We start from the raw sequence: 12,355 nt of genomic DNA, 5'->3' as shown, positions 1-12,355 counted from the left end.
AAAAAAAAAAAAAAGAAAATCTTTGGGCTCTAGGGCAAGCCACAGTTTTTAAACTTGTCACCAAAAACACAACCTATAAAAGGAAAATCATTTGCATCTTCATTCAGAAGGCAACAGGCAACCCAAAAACCAACATGTCAAAAGTAAAAACATCTGGACGCTCCTGACGAAGTCTCTCTGCCTCCACCTCCTACATCTTAGGATGCGCTTGTCAAAGAGACCTGGAACCGCTGTGACCTCTCTCGCCTCCCTCTCACACCTGCCCATCACACCCACTACCTGCAGCCTCCCCTACTACCTCCCTTGGCCACAGCCCACTTTCTCCCACCGGTAAGGCTGCAAGGGTCTCCAGACAACTCTTCCTCCACTGCCTGGGCCGCCAACCCATCTTGCACACTGCAGAGCGGTTCTTCTAGAACATGAATCCAATCACATCGCTTGCCGGCCTGAAGCTTCACTGGCTTCCCACTGTCCCAGGAACAAAACCCAAACTCCTGCACGTGACCAGGCACTGCCTTTCTCGGCAGCCTTCTCACCCCACCTCCCCACCCCCACCCTCTCCAGCCGCGCTTCCCGGAACGCCAAGCTGGGTCCTGCCTCTGGACCTTTGCACGTGCTCGCCCCCCCAAGGCTGGCCCTCTCCCCAGCCCTCTCTGCAAAGCCTGCTCACTCCTCAGTCCCCACTCCCCACTCCCCTGCTCACTCCTCACTCCCCAGCCCTCTCTGCCATGCCTGCTCACTCCTCAGTCTTAGCTTAATGTCACTTCTTCAGGGAGGGTCTCCCTGATCCACCTGTCCAAAGTGTGGCATGCTTTCTAAAAGCGCTCTGCGATTTCCTTTACAGCACTGTCACCCATGTAGCCATGCCTGTGTGTGACCGATCTCATGTCTCTCCCACCACACTTCAACGGCCAAGAGGGCAAGACTTGTGGCAGCCTTGCACAGTGGAATATAGTTGGACCCTCCTCGGCACCGGCACACGGGACAGGCTGATGTCTGATAAGAGAATCTGCCACTTCCTGGTACACCCCCTAACACACCCCAGGCTGCGGACGCGAGGTCCACCCCAGGCACAGCCACTTCCCCTCAGTCCACCACGGGGGTTCCACCATCTTTCAAGACAGAGCCCCAACCTCACCCTCCCTGACACCTTTCTCCCTTCAATTACTCTCACATCCTCTGTGATCCCCCCAAAAAGGTGACTCTTCCTAAACCACTATCTCAGTTTCACATAATGCCATGCACATGGTCTGTTTTTTCTGCTAGATTTATTTTCTTTCATTTTATTTTGAGACGGTCTTGCTCTGTCACCCAAGCTGGAGTATAATGGTCCCATCACAGCTCGCTATAGCCTCAAACTCGTGACCTCCTGCGATCCTCCAGCTTCAGCCTCTCAAGTAGCTGGGACTACAGGCACGCACCACCATGCCCAACTAATTTTTTAATTTTTTGTAGAGATTTGGTTTCACTATGTTGGCCAGGCTGGTCTCAAACTCCTGGCCTCAAGCGATCCTCCTGCTTCAGCCTCCCACTTTGGATTACAGGTACGAGACCCCACGCTCAGCCTCTACTAGATCTTTAACCATGAAAGACAGAAGCTTAGAAGTGACTTTTCCACTCACTCCCTTTGTTCAATTCTTATGTATTTTGTATGTAGCACCCTATGTACAAGAGAGCCCTGATAAATCTTTTGACCTGACACCTTCCTCACCTCCAGATAATTAAGAGTGGTTGGAAAGTTTCAAATGTTTCATTTGCACAAGTTATGCCAAGAAACTTCAGAAGTTTAGTTAGATTAGCACTAAGATCTGGAAGAGAAATTTTACACGTTCCATATAAAAAGGGATTTTAAACTTTTATATCATTGCTTTCGATATTTACAAAGCACCTAGCAAGGTTCCAATGCTACCACAATGACCTGCGCTTGGCCTCTGCCATCCCCAGCCCAAGACAGGAGGTGGCCCCGGCCTGGGGTCTCTCTCCTTAGTGGCCTCCAGGGACCACCCTGGTCTGGCTTTGGCCAGGCCGCTGCCTTCCCTCCACTTGACACTAAGCCTGTCTACGGGTTTCCCAGCTCATGTACTCGAAAGAAAGTTCAAACAAAGCCTGTGCTACTGAAGAAACCTTGCAAGCCAACGATGCTATTCTTGGAATCTGCAGCCTGGCACCCACGAGAGCATCTTACCAGCTCAAACACAACGAAGTCCATTTCCTGTCCAGATATTCGTGGGACACCTGCCATGGCCAGTTGGTGTTGAAGGGCTGTTCATTTGGGGCAGCAGAACGAGCACAACGCTTCTCCCCTTCCACACACACCACACAACAGAGGGTGCGACCGGGGCCTGCACAGGGGAAGCCAGAGAGGGCTGGCAGAGCCCAGATCCGGCTGGACCACCTGACCCGCATCTTGATTCCCGGGGAGAAGCCAGACACCTCCACTCCCTGGGGAGACCCTATTCACTCCCTTCCCAGTACAAACAGGGAAAGGTCTAGAACAAGGAATCCGAACTTTCTGTTGTTACCAGATGGGTGGATGGGTTCAACCACAACCTGCTTGCCTGGGAGGGTAACCTCCCCAGGCAGGGCTAAGGGAGTGGGGACTCCTTTCTGTGCTGAGCTCTGAGATGTGGGGAGATGCCCGACGCCCTCAGCTCAGAAAGCCCAGAAACCTCACTGACCATCTGAGTTTTACACAGATTTTCTATTCACACACAGAGTGACCCTGCAGAAGGCAGCCACTCAGGGGCCTCTGCTGCGCCGGTAGTCAAACTCCCTAACACTGAAAGGAGTTAAGACGCAACTCCTCTCTACCCTAGCCCTGACTTCCTCTGTTCACAATCTTCCCCAGGGCTGGGGGCAGATTCTCCTGGTTCCCCCAGGAAAAGTTTTGTGCAAAGGGTCCTGAAAGCAGCGAAAGGAAAGCAAGCTGAGGCTCTACACACTTCAGCAGAACAGGTGAAACAAACATGTTGAAGAGACAGAGTCTCACTATGTTGCCCAGGCTGGAGCGCAGTGGTTTTTCACAGGCGTGAACACGGCGCACTACAGCCTCAAACTCCTAGGCTCAAGCCACCCTCCTGCCGCAGCCTCCACATAGCTGGGAGTACAGCCGTTGTGCCCAGCTTGAAAAACAGTTTTGAGGATTATTTATTAATATGATCTGCAAAGGCTGAGGAGGTTTAGAAAAAGCTACTGGTTTTGAAATATGAGGAAATGAAAGCTTCGTGATTTTAAAAGACACATGTCTGGAGAAAATGTTCTCCATCTGTATAATTTTGTCATTTCAAGAATGTCCCATAGGCTGGGCACAGTGGCTCATGCTTGTAATCCCAGCAGTTTGGGAGGCCAAGGCAGGTGAATCACCTGAGGTCAGGAGTTCAAGACCAGCCTGGCCAACATGGCAAAACCCCATCTCTACTAAAAATACAAAAATTAGCCGGGTATGGTGGCGGGTGCCTGTAATCCCAGCTAGTCGGGAGGCTGAGGCAGGAGAATCACTTGAACCCGGGAGGTGGATGCTGCAGTGAGATGAGATCCACTCCAGCCTGGGCAACACTGTCTCAAAAAAAAAAAAAAAAAAAAAAAGAATGTCATATAAATGAAATCAGACAGTCTGTGACCTTTGAGATTGGTTTTTTCTAACTGAAATAATGCCCTTGAGATCCCTCCAGGATGTTGCCTCTATCAAAAGCTCATTCCTTTATATTGCTGAATAATATTCCATGGTTCGAGTGCATTACCATTTGTTTAGCAATTCACTCACTCACGGAAGGACGCTTGCAATTTTTCCCACATGGGGCTGTTACAAATAAAGCTGTTAGGAGCAATCGTGTACAGGTTTTTTTGTACATGTTTTCATTTCTCCGAGATAAATGCCCAGGAGTGCAATGACTGGGTCATCTGGTAGGAGGATGTTTCGTTTTTTAATAAACTGACAGGCTGTTTTCCAGAGAGGCGGCAGCACTTTGCACCTCCCACCAGCAACACAGGAGAGATTCAGTTTCTTGGCGGCCTCACCAGCATCTGGGGGGTCACTATTTTTTTATTTTAGTCGTTCTGGCAGATGTGAAGTGGTGTCTCCTTGTGGTTTTAATTTGCATTTCCCTAGTGGCTAAAGACGCTGAACATCTTTTCATGTGCTTGTAGGCCACATGTATTAATATTAATAAATCCTCTTCAATAAAAGGTCTCTTTGCATCTTTTCCCCATTTTCCTTTTTCTTTTTTCTTTTTTTTTTTTTTTTTGAGATGGAGTCTCACTCTGTTGCCCAGGCTGGAGTACAGTGGCGTGATCTCGGCTCACTGCAACTTCCACCTCCCAGGTTCAAGCAATTCTCCTGCCTCAGCCTCCAAGTAACTGGGAGTACAGGTGCCCACCACCATGCCTGGCTAATTTTTGTATTTTTAGTAGAGATGGGGTTTCACCATGTTGGCCAGGCTGTGTCAAACTCCTCACCTCGTGATCCACCAGCCTCGGCCTCCCAAAGTGCTGGGATTCCAGGCATGGGCCACTGCGCCCAGCCCTCTTGCCCATTTTCTAGTTGGACTGACAGGGTTATTTTACGGTTGTGCTTGAGAGTTCCTTATCTGTATATCTAGATGCTTTGTCGCGTGTAGTTTGCAAGTATTTTCTCCCTGTCTGGGGCTTATCTTTCCATTCCTCCCACTCCCAGTTTAAGGGTCTTCTGCAGAGCAATGGTTTTTAATGTTGTTGAAGTCTAGTGGATCGACCTTACCTTTCACAGACTATGCTTCTGGTTATCACATCTAAGACCTCTCTTCGCCAAGCCCAAGGTTCCAAAGACTTTCTCCTATGTTTCTTAGAAAAGTCTTTGTTTTGAAGAGGGAGTCTCACTCTGTCGCCCAGGCTGGAGTGCAGCGGCGCGATCTCGGCTCACTGCAAGCTCCACCTCCAGGGCTCAAGCGATCTCCCTGCCTCAACCTTCTGAGTTGTTAGACTACAGGCACACATCACCGGCTATTTTTTTTTCTTTTTTTTTTTTTGAGACGTGATGGAGTTTCACTGTTGTTGCCCAGGCTGGGGTCCAATGGTGCGATCTTGGCTCACCACCACCTCCGCCTCCCAGGTTCAAGTGATTCTCCTGCCTCGGCCTCTGGAGTAGCTGGGATCACAGGCATGCACCACCACGCCTGGCTAGTTTTGCATTTTTAGTAGAGACGGGGTTTCTCCATGTTGCCAAAGCTGGTCTTGAACTCCTAGGCTCAAGCCATTTATCCACCTCGGCCTCCCAAGTGCTGGGATTACAGGCGTGAGCCACCAGGCCCAGCTAGAAAAGTCTTATAAGTATACATCTTACATTTAAATCTGTTATCCAATCTGAATTAATTTTTGTATAAGCTGAGAGGCTGAGGCTGAGGTCCACCTTTTTGTCTACAATGCCCCATGGCCTCAGCACTGCTGACTGGCTTCTGCGCCTCTGTCAAAGTCGGGCGCCCACACTTACGAGCATCTATGCCTGGGTCTCCCTTCTAATCCACTGATCTCTCCAGCAGCACCATGCTCGGCAGAGCCCGGTCAATGCAGTCTTGATGACTGTAGCTTTAGTCAAGTCTCAAAGCAGGGCAGAATGGTTCCTCCCACTTTATGCTTCTTTTGCAAAGTTGTTCCAGCCATTCTATTCTAGTTCCTTTGCCTTTCCATATAAACTTTAGAACAATCTGGGTTTAAGCCATAAAAATTCTTGCTCAGATTCACATATGTAATTTTAGTAACATTTTATTAATCCAGTACACCCAAAATATTATGTCAACATCTATTAATATAAACACAGAAAAAATACAATATAAAAAAAGTATTAAGGAATTTTTTCATACTAAGCCTTAGCAATCCAGTGTGTATTCTACCCTTTCAGCTTCTTAATTTGGACCAGGCACATCTCAAGTGCTCAGAAGCCAGCCCTGGTCTGGAGGCTCAGGGAGTTTTTGTTGAAGGAGGAGGAGCATCTTTCCCACTGGGCACGTGCCCTCGTGACAATATTAAAAGCACTCAGGGAAAACCCACTAATGGAAAAAGCAAACATATTTTCAAAAATATGTGCTGCAGAACCGTCCTGAAAAATGCTGTGGGTGGGCTTCAGGGGGCTAGCGGGTGGGTGGAGAGGGACTCTGACTAAGTCAGTTTGTGACACCCTGCAGATTCCCACTCTGGAGTCACGACACACACCAGCACAGGAGAGGCCCCGAAAAGTCCTTCAACAAAAATCTCTGCCGAGATGTGTTCTGTCCAGCAGGTTCCCGAATTTATTTGGGCAAAGAGCACTTTTGGCACACGCTGATGAACGTGCTAAAGAAGGATGGTCCACACTGCAGCCTCCCGGGGTCAGCAAAGGGGCAGGGCCTGGCTTTGCTGCAAGATAGAGGACTAGACACCAGGCCCAGGGTGTGAGTCTGCCTCTGCTGTTTACCAGATGAGAGAGACCTCAGGTGAGTTATGGCCCCTCCAAGGGCCTCTGTTTCCTTACCTTACAATAAGAGGGGTGGCCTAGTACTCACCAAGTGCCTTTCAGCTGGCACAACTTCCAAATTTCAGTTCATTGTTACTATCTCATAAAGCAGTGTTAAAACACAGATACAGACATACAGATAAAACACAGATACAGACATACAGATAAAACACAGACACAGACATGTAGATAAAACACAGATACAGATGGGTAGACAGAGGTTTTTCACCCAGCTTCCAAGGCTGTGATGAAATGGCACAATACAGCAACCACTCCTCACTGCCTGCTGCCCAGCAGTTAAAAGGCATGCGTTCTACAAGCCGGCGGTAACTCCCTTTCTTTCTCATCTTATTTCCCATTAAATACAATGCTTTCTTCCAGCCTCATCCAGGGGTTCCGCATGCCCCAAGAGTGTTTGGGGGACTCTCTTTGGCTCTCCATTACCCCCACCCTCACCCCCCTGACCTCCTGCACCACCACCTCTGCCTCTGCCTGAGGTCACCCTCCCCGCCACTGTCCCTCTTGAGCAGCAGCTGCCATTGTTAAAGCCACAGGCTGTCCCTGTCTGGGCCCATATCCTTCCTTCCCTACTGGAGTGAGCCCACCAGGAAGTAGGGCAGGATTGCATCGCAGGCCTGCACTCGCAGGGCTCACTGGCTCAGTGTCGGACACCTCATTGCCTAGAGATGTTTCCCAGAGCCGCTCACTGACCCTCTGGTTCCCAATCTGGGACCTGTAGGCCAACAGTGGGTCACGAAAGTAGACATGAGAAGCCCACTGTCCCTCTCCACGTGTCTTGAAACACGACAGAAACTAACAATGGTCCTCTGCTGTTACCATTGACAGCCAATCCGCAGCCTCCTTCCTGGGGATGGCTGCTGCTCCTCCAGACCTGCTGCGTTTCATCACCTCTCCAGCACCAGGCTCAGCACATAGGGACACACGGGTGCTCTGACCGGCCCTGCTGAGTACAGACTCTCCTGTAGCATGCCGGCCTCCACCTGCGCACACCTACGTGACACGACCAGAACCCCCCTTGGCCCAGCCCCGCCCATCTGCCAGGAAGGCCCCAGGATGCAATGGAACATCGGGCCTTTTATGTCCAAGTCTTTCTTTTTGTCTTCTCTAAAATAAAGCAAATAGCTATTATATAGCTAGAAATAGTATGTTTTCTTAAGAGTATTTCTTTTATGATTTCTTCTTTTTTGTCACTTTCTGAACCTCTTGGTTTCATCCAAATGGTATCTATATAAACAGCTTTAAAAAACAAAAAGTGCCCCTTTCCCCTTCCCCATTTGCTATCCCATTCCCCAGGGTGGCCATTCAAGCCTCTTTCTGCTGTATCTGCTCCTACACCTCAAAATAACACGCTTCTCTGAGATCCCTCACTTCTCAAAGTTGGATCTTGCATTTTTACTTCTTATGGCAGATGAAGGGCTAGCTTACTTACATTCTCTTCTCCTCCCCTCATTCCCCAGGATGATTATAGTTAAATCAATATATATATTATGACTCTGAAAATATTCACTGCCCTAACAAGTTCATTATTAATACATTTTTTTCTTCAAAAGAAATGATGAAATGAACTTAAACAACTTCATCATCAATAACTTTAATTGATTTGTTATATTTGCTTAGGCCTTTTTTTCTTATACTTTTATTTTGACACATAATCAATTGTACCTATTTGTGGGGTACAAACTGATGCTTCTAATGGATAGTGATCAGATCGGGGAATAAGCGATATCCATCATCTCAAACATGTATCATCTCTTTGTGTCGGAAACATTCAACATGCTGGGCACACATTTTGTTTGCTACCGTTGTGCGGGGCAGAGGAGGTGGTGCAGGAGGTCAGTGGGCGGTGAGGGCCAAAGAGAGCGCAAAATGCACGCTCCTGGGCACGCGGAACCACTGGATTCGGCTGGAAGAAAGCACCGTATTTAGCGAGGAATAAGATTAGAGAGAAAGGGGTTTATAGTCAGTTTATAGAACTGCGCTAGGTGGCTTCATATGCACGCGGCTTGTCTTTGCTGCCCATGTGCAGGTTTTGTGCGCCGCACGTGCACAGGTTCTGCTGCTGGTGGTGGTAGGAGGGGAAGACACCCATGTCTATAACTTCCCGCACCCTGCGATTGCTTCTCCTTACAGTTTTTCACCGGGTCAGACCAACAAGATGGACCACGGGTTCAGCTGTGTTTCCTAGCACCTCCCCTCCTTGTCCCATGCCCTCAAGGTCTGACACCAGCTGCATCCTGGGCCTCTCCTTCCACATCAGCCTGGGGGCGCCTGGTTCCTTCTCCTGCATGTGAAGCTGTTTCCTGAGCCTGGAGCCTCGTTGCTCTCCTTTCCTTGGTCTACTCCTCAGATCCGGAAAGCACATTTTCCTGTAGTTTCCGTAGGAGGGCGCATGGGGGTATATCTTGTGGGAGGATTTGTCATGTCTGTGAATGTCCTTATTCTACCCTCACACCTCAGTTAGGCTGCCTGGGTACACGGCCACTGGTCACTTCCACTCTGAACACCCAATGTCCAAGGAAGGACTCCATGGTCCATCAGCTTCCAGCGTTGTGGCTGATGCATCTGGTGTCTTTCCTGCCAGCAAATCTCCTCTGTGCAGCTCTCTACCTCCAGAATCTTTCAGAATTTTTGTTCTAGCTCCCGTGACCTGAAATTCTGTGCCCTGCTTTGATGCTGTGCACTGACTGGGCCTTCAGCCCTGCCATTTCCTTGTACTGTTTACGATTGCTTCTCCATTCTCACTTTCTGAACCTCTTAGTTTCATCAAAGATGACATCCATATTTCTCATTTTCACATCTGGTTCTTTAAGAGGGAGAGAAAGGTGTGGCCTCTACCATCTTAAAAATGGAAACTGTGCTGGGCGCGGTGGCTTATACCTGTCACCCCAGCACTCTGGGGGCCAAGGCGGGGGGATTGCTGAAGCCCAGGAATTTGAGACCAGCTTGAGTAACATGGAGAAACCCTATCTCTACAGAAAACACAAAAATTAGCCAGGCATGGTGACACATGCCTGTAGTCACAGCTACTCGGGAGGCTGAGGTGGGAAGATTGCTTGAACCCAGGAGGTAGAGGTTGCAGTGAGCCAAGGTTGCAGTGAGACGAGATGGAGATCCCACCACTGCCCTCCAGCCTAGGTGACGAAGCAAGACTCTGTCTCGGAAAAAAAAAAAAAAAGCAAACTGAGGTAGTGTAGACTCTACCACACTGATGGCTGCCCTAACTGGCTGTCCTGTGTTTGCTTAACAAAAAAAAAAAAAGGGGGGGTGGGAGGACTGATTCCTACTTAATGATGAGGCTTGTGCGACCCTACAGGGCTCGGATGGTGGAGAGGCTGTGAGTGCTGGTTTAGCGTATTTTAAAAAGCGGAAAGAATGAGAACAGGCAGAGAGCAAAGCCTGGAGAAGTCAGATGTACTGGGGGATAGGGACCCAGGGAGACAAGAGGAATCCAGATGACGGGACCAGCTAACAGTCAGAGTTAAGGCGGCCTGCTCAGAACAAGGACCCTGTTAACCTCTTGCCTAACGTGGTGCTAAAATAACATTTATGTTTTTGGTCACAATAAAAGACAAACCTACTATAACTAAGTAGCATGTATATATATATATCTATATATATATATAGATATATATATAGATATATATATATTTTTTTTTTTTTTTTTTTTTTGAAACTTACAAAAGGCCAGAGGCCAGAGGGTTATGAGACACCTGAAACACCCCTTCTCAAAAGCAGACTCTGGTCCAGTGAGTGGGCAGTTAAAGTCGAACCGCATTTGCATCCTGCAGGCCCCACCCACATCAAGACTTAAGGACCCTGAACTCACAATGAGTTTGCCACGAGCTGCATCACTTAGTCAAGGTTTACTGATGATGTTTGCAGTAGGTCAACACTCAGAGCTGTCAAGTGGAGACCTGGACCATGCTGAACAAGGAGATCGGTCAAACGGAGCCAGTAACAGATGGTGCATCTCAGGCAAAGAAAAGCATCCTCTCGGAGAAAGTCGAGCTCCAGTTTTATGTAAGGGTATGGAAGCAAGGAAGAGCTGAGCCGTCTGTGCTCATCAGACCCCACACGCTTGGAGGACTCCAGGACAGGCTTACACCTGTAATCCCAGCACTTTGGGGTGCCAAGATGGGAGGATCGCTGATCTTGGCTTCTCCTGCTCTGAGTGGGATTCATGTAGGATGAGTGGCTTCAGCAGGGTCCCCGCCCAATCCAGGCTCCTCTCCACCCAAAGCCATCCTTACTGCCTCCTCTGGAAACCCCTTCTGCCCTGGAGGGTCCCTCTCACTGCGTGCTCCCTCCTAAGCCCCTCTGCTGTCTGCACCTCCCCTCCAGAGCCTCCACAGAGGGTACCGCAAGCTGGCTACCTAGACCTCCATCCCTCTAGATGCAGCACTTACCTGCCACCCCCAACTCCCAAGCTGGCATCCTGGCGGCCCCTCGCCCTCCCAGGCCCCGGACGGTAGCTCCACCTGACGCCTGGAACCAGGAGCAGCCAGGCTCTTTGAGTTTTGCCAGTATCCCCATGAAAATGTTTCCTAAAACGCTACTCCCTGCATCTCAGCTGACAGTATAAACTGTTAATCCCTGTTTTAAACAGCTGCAAGGGACATCATTTCCAGCATACTGTAAATACCGAGTTAAAATAAAGCTGCCATCTCACTCTTGTAAATATATCTATTAGAATCGAGGCATGACGACGTGACAGCCATGGCCATCCACTCACAACGCACATGAACAAGCTCTTCTTTAAGGCCAGGAAGCATACACTTCTTCCTCTAGGAACTCCTATTTCTGTTACTACAATGTAAACCCAACATTATATATTCATGATTGAAATTACTCTATTGATTCACCCTACTGTAACTTTCTGCAACACAAACATGCATATAAATTGAATTCGTCTTGATTTTCTACAACCATAGGATTGTGCTAACATCTCCTGAATCACCACAGTACAGTCGCGTGTTGCTTAATGACAGTATTCTGAGAAATGCATTGCTATGGGATTTTGTAGTTGTGCAAACATGATAGAGTGTACATACACAACCCTAGATGGTATAGCCTACTACACACCTAGGCTATACGGCCCAGCCTATGACTCCTAGGCTACAAACCTGTACAGCACTTAACTAACAGAATACTGTAGGTACCTGTAACATAATAGTAAGTATTTGCTTATCTAAACATAGAAAAGGTACCGTAAAAATGAGGTACTATCATCTTAAAGGACCAGCATCGTATATGCGGTCCACCATTGAAACGTATCTCCTTTTCGTGGTATGACAACAATTGGAACACCACTAATCAAAACAGAAATAGTCTACGCTTTGATAAACCATCTTCTAACATAAAAGCTGTGTTTAATAGAAAGAGCTTTTTTCCCCTAATCAGTTCACATAGCATGGACAAATGCTCACCTCTGTCCCTATTCCTTTTTCTAGAAATGTGAGCACAGAGAAGCTGGTTCCAGAAATAAGGAGATGGGAGCAGAAGGGGCTTGGTCACAGCAGAGTCCCCCAATGCCACATCCTCTTGAGTTCTGAGCCTGAATTCATCCAAGATCAACTTGTCATCAACGATCACCATGAACACCGCTGGTGTAGAGGCTCCCGCAGCTGCTGCAGACCTGTGGCCCACGGGGGAGCCATTCCCCAACACCCTTACATCTGCTGGGACCCCGCAGTTCCCACACCCCAGGGCCATGACTGCAAGAGGAGGGACCTTTCCTTAGGAGGAGCCTTTTGAGGAGTGGATGTGGCCCCGGGGCAGGCTCTTCTCCCACTCTGAGGGAGAGTTTGAAGATGTCTGGTCTACAGGGCCCCTGAATGCCTCAGGTTACCTGCACCTCAGTAAATAGCAGCT

The 12,355-nt window shown here is 48.6% G+C and overlaps 1 protein-coding gene across 1 annotated transcript in view; it reads right to left on the bottom strand.

Moving 5' to 3' along the window:
• PRDM15 (PR/SET domain 15) overlaps positions 1–11,980 on the bottom strand; it is a 72,831-nt gene extending 60,851 nt beyond the window's left edge. Inside the window, exon 1 of the mRNA XM_032174678.2 lies at positions 11,911–11,980. The gene's annotated coding sequence lies outside the window, so the exon portion shown is untranslated. The remainder of the gene's footprint in view (positions 1–11,910) is intronic.
• Between the last annotated feature and the right edge of the window lie 375 nt (positions 11,981–12,355).

The sequence above is a fragment of the Hylobates moloch genome, unplaced genomic scaffold, assembly GCF_009828535.3.
Source record: "Hylobates moloch isolate HMO894 unplaced genomic scaffold, HMol_V3 SCAFFOLD_14, whole genome shotgun sequence".
NCBI classification, from domain to species: Eukaryota; Metazoa; Chordata; class Mammalia; order Primates; family Hylobatidae; genus Hylobates; species Hylobates moloch.
Note: the sequence above shows the minus strand (reverse complement) of the source record. Positions and strands in the feature narration are given on the sequence as shown.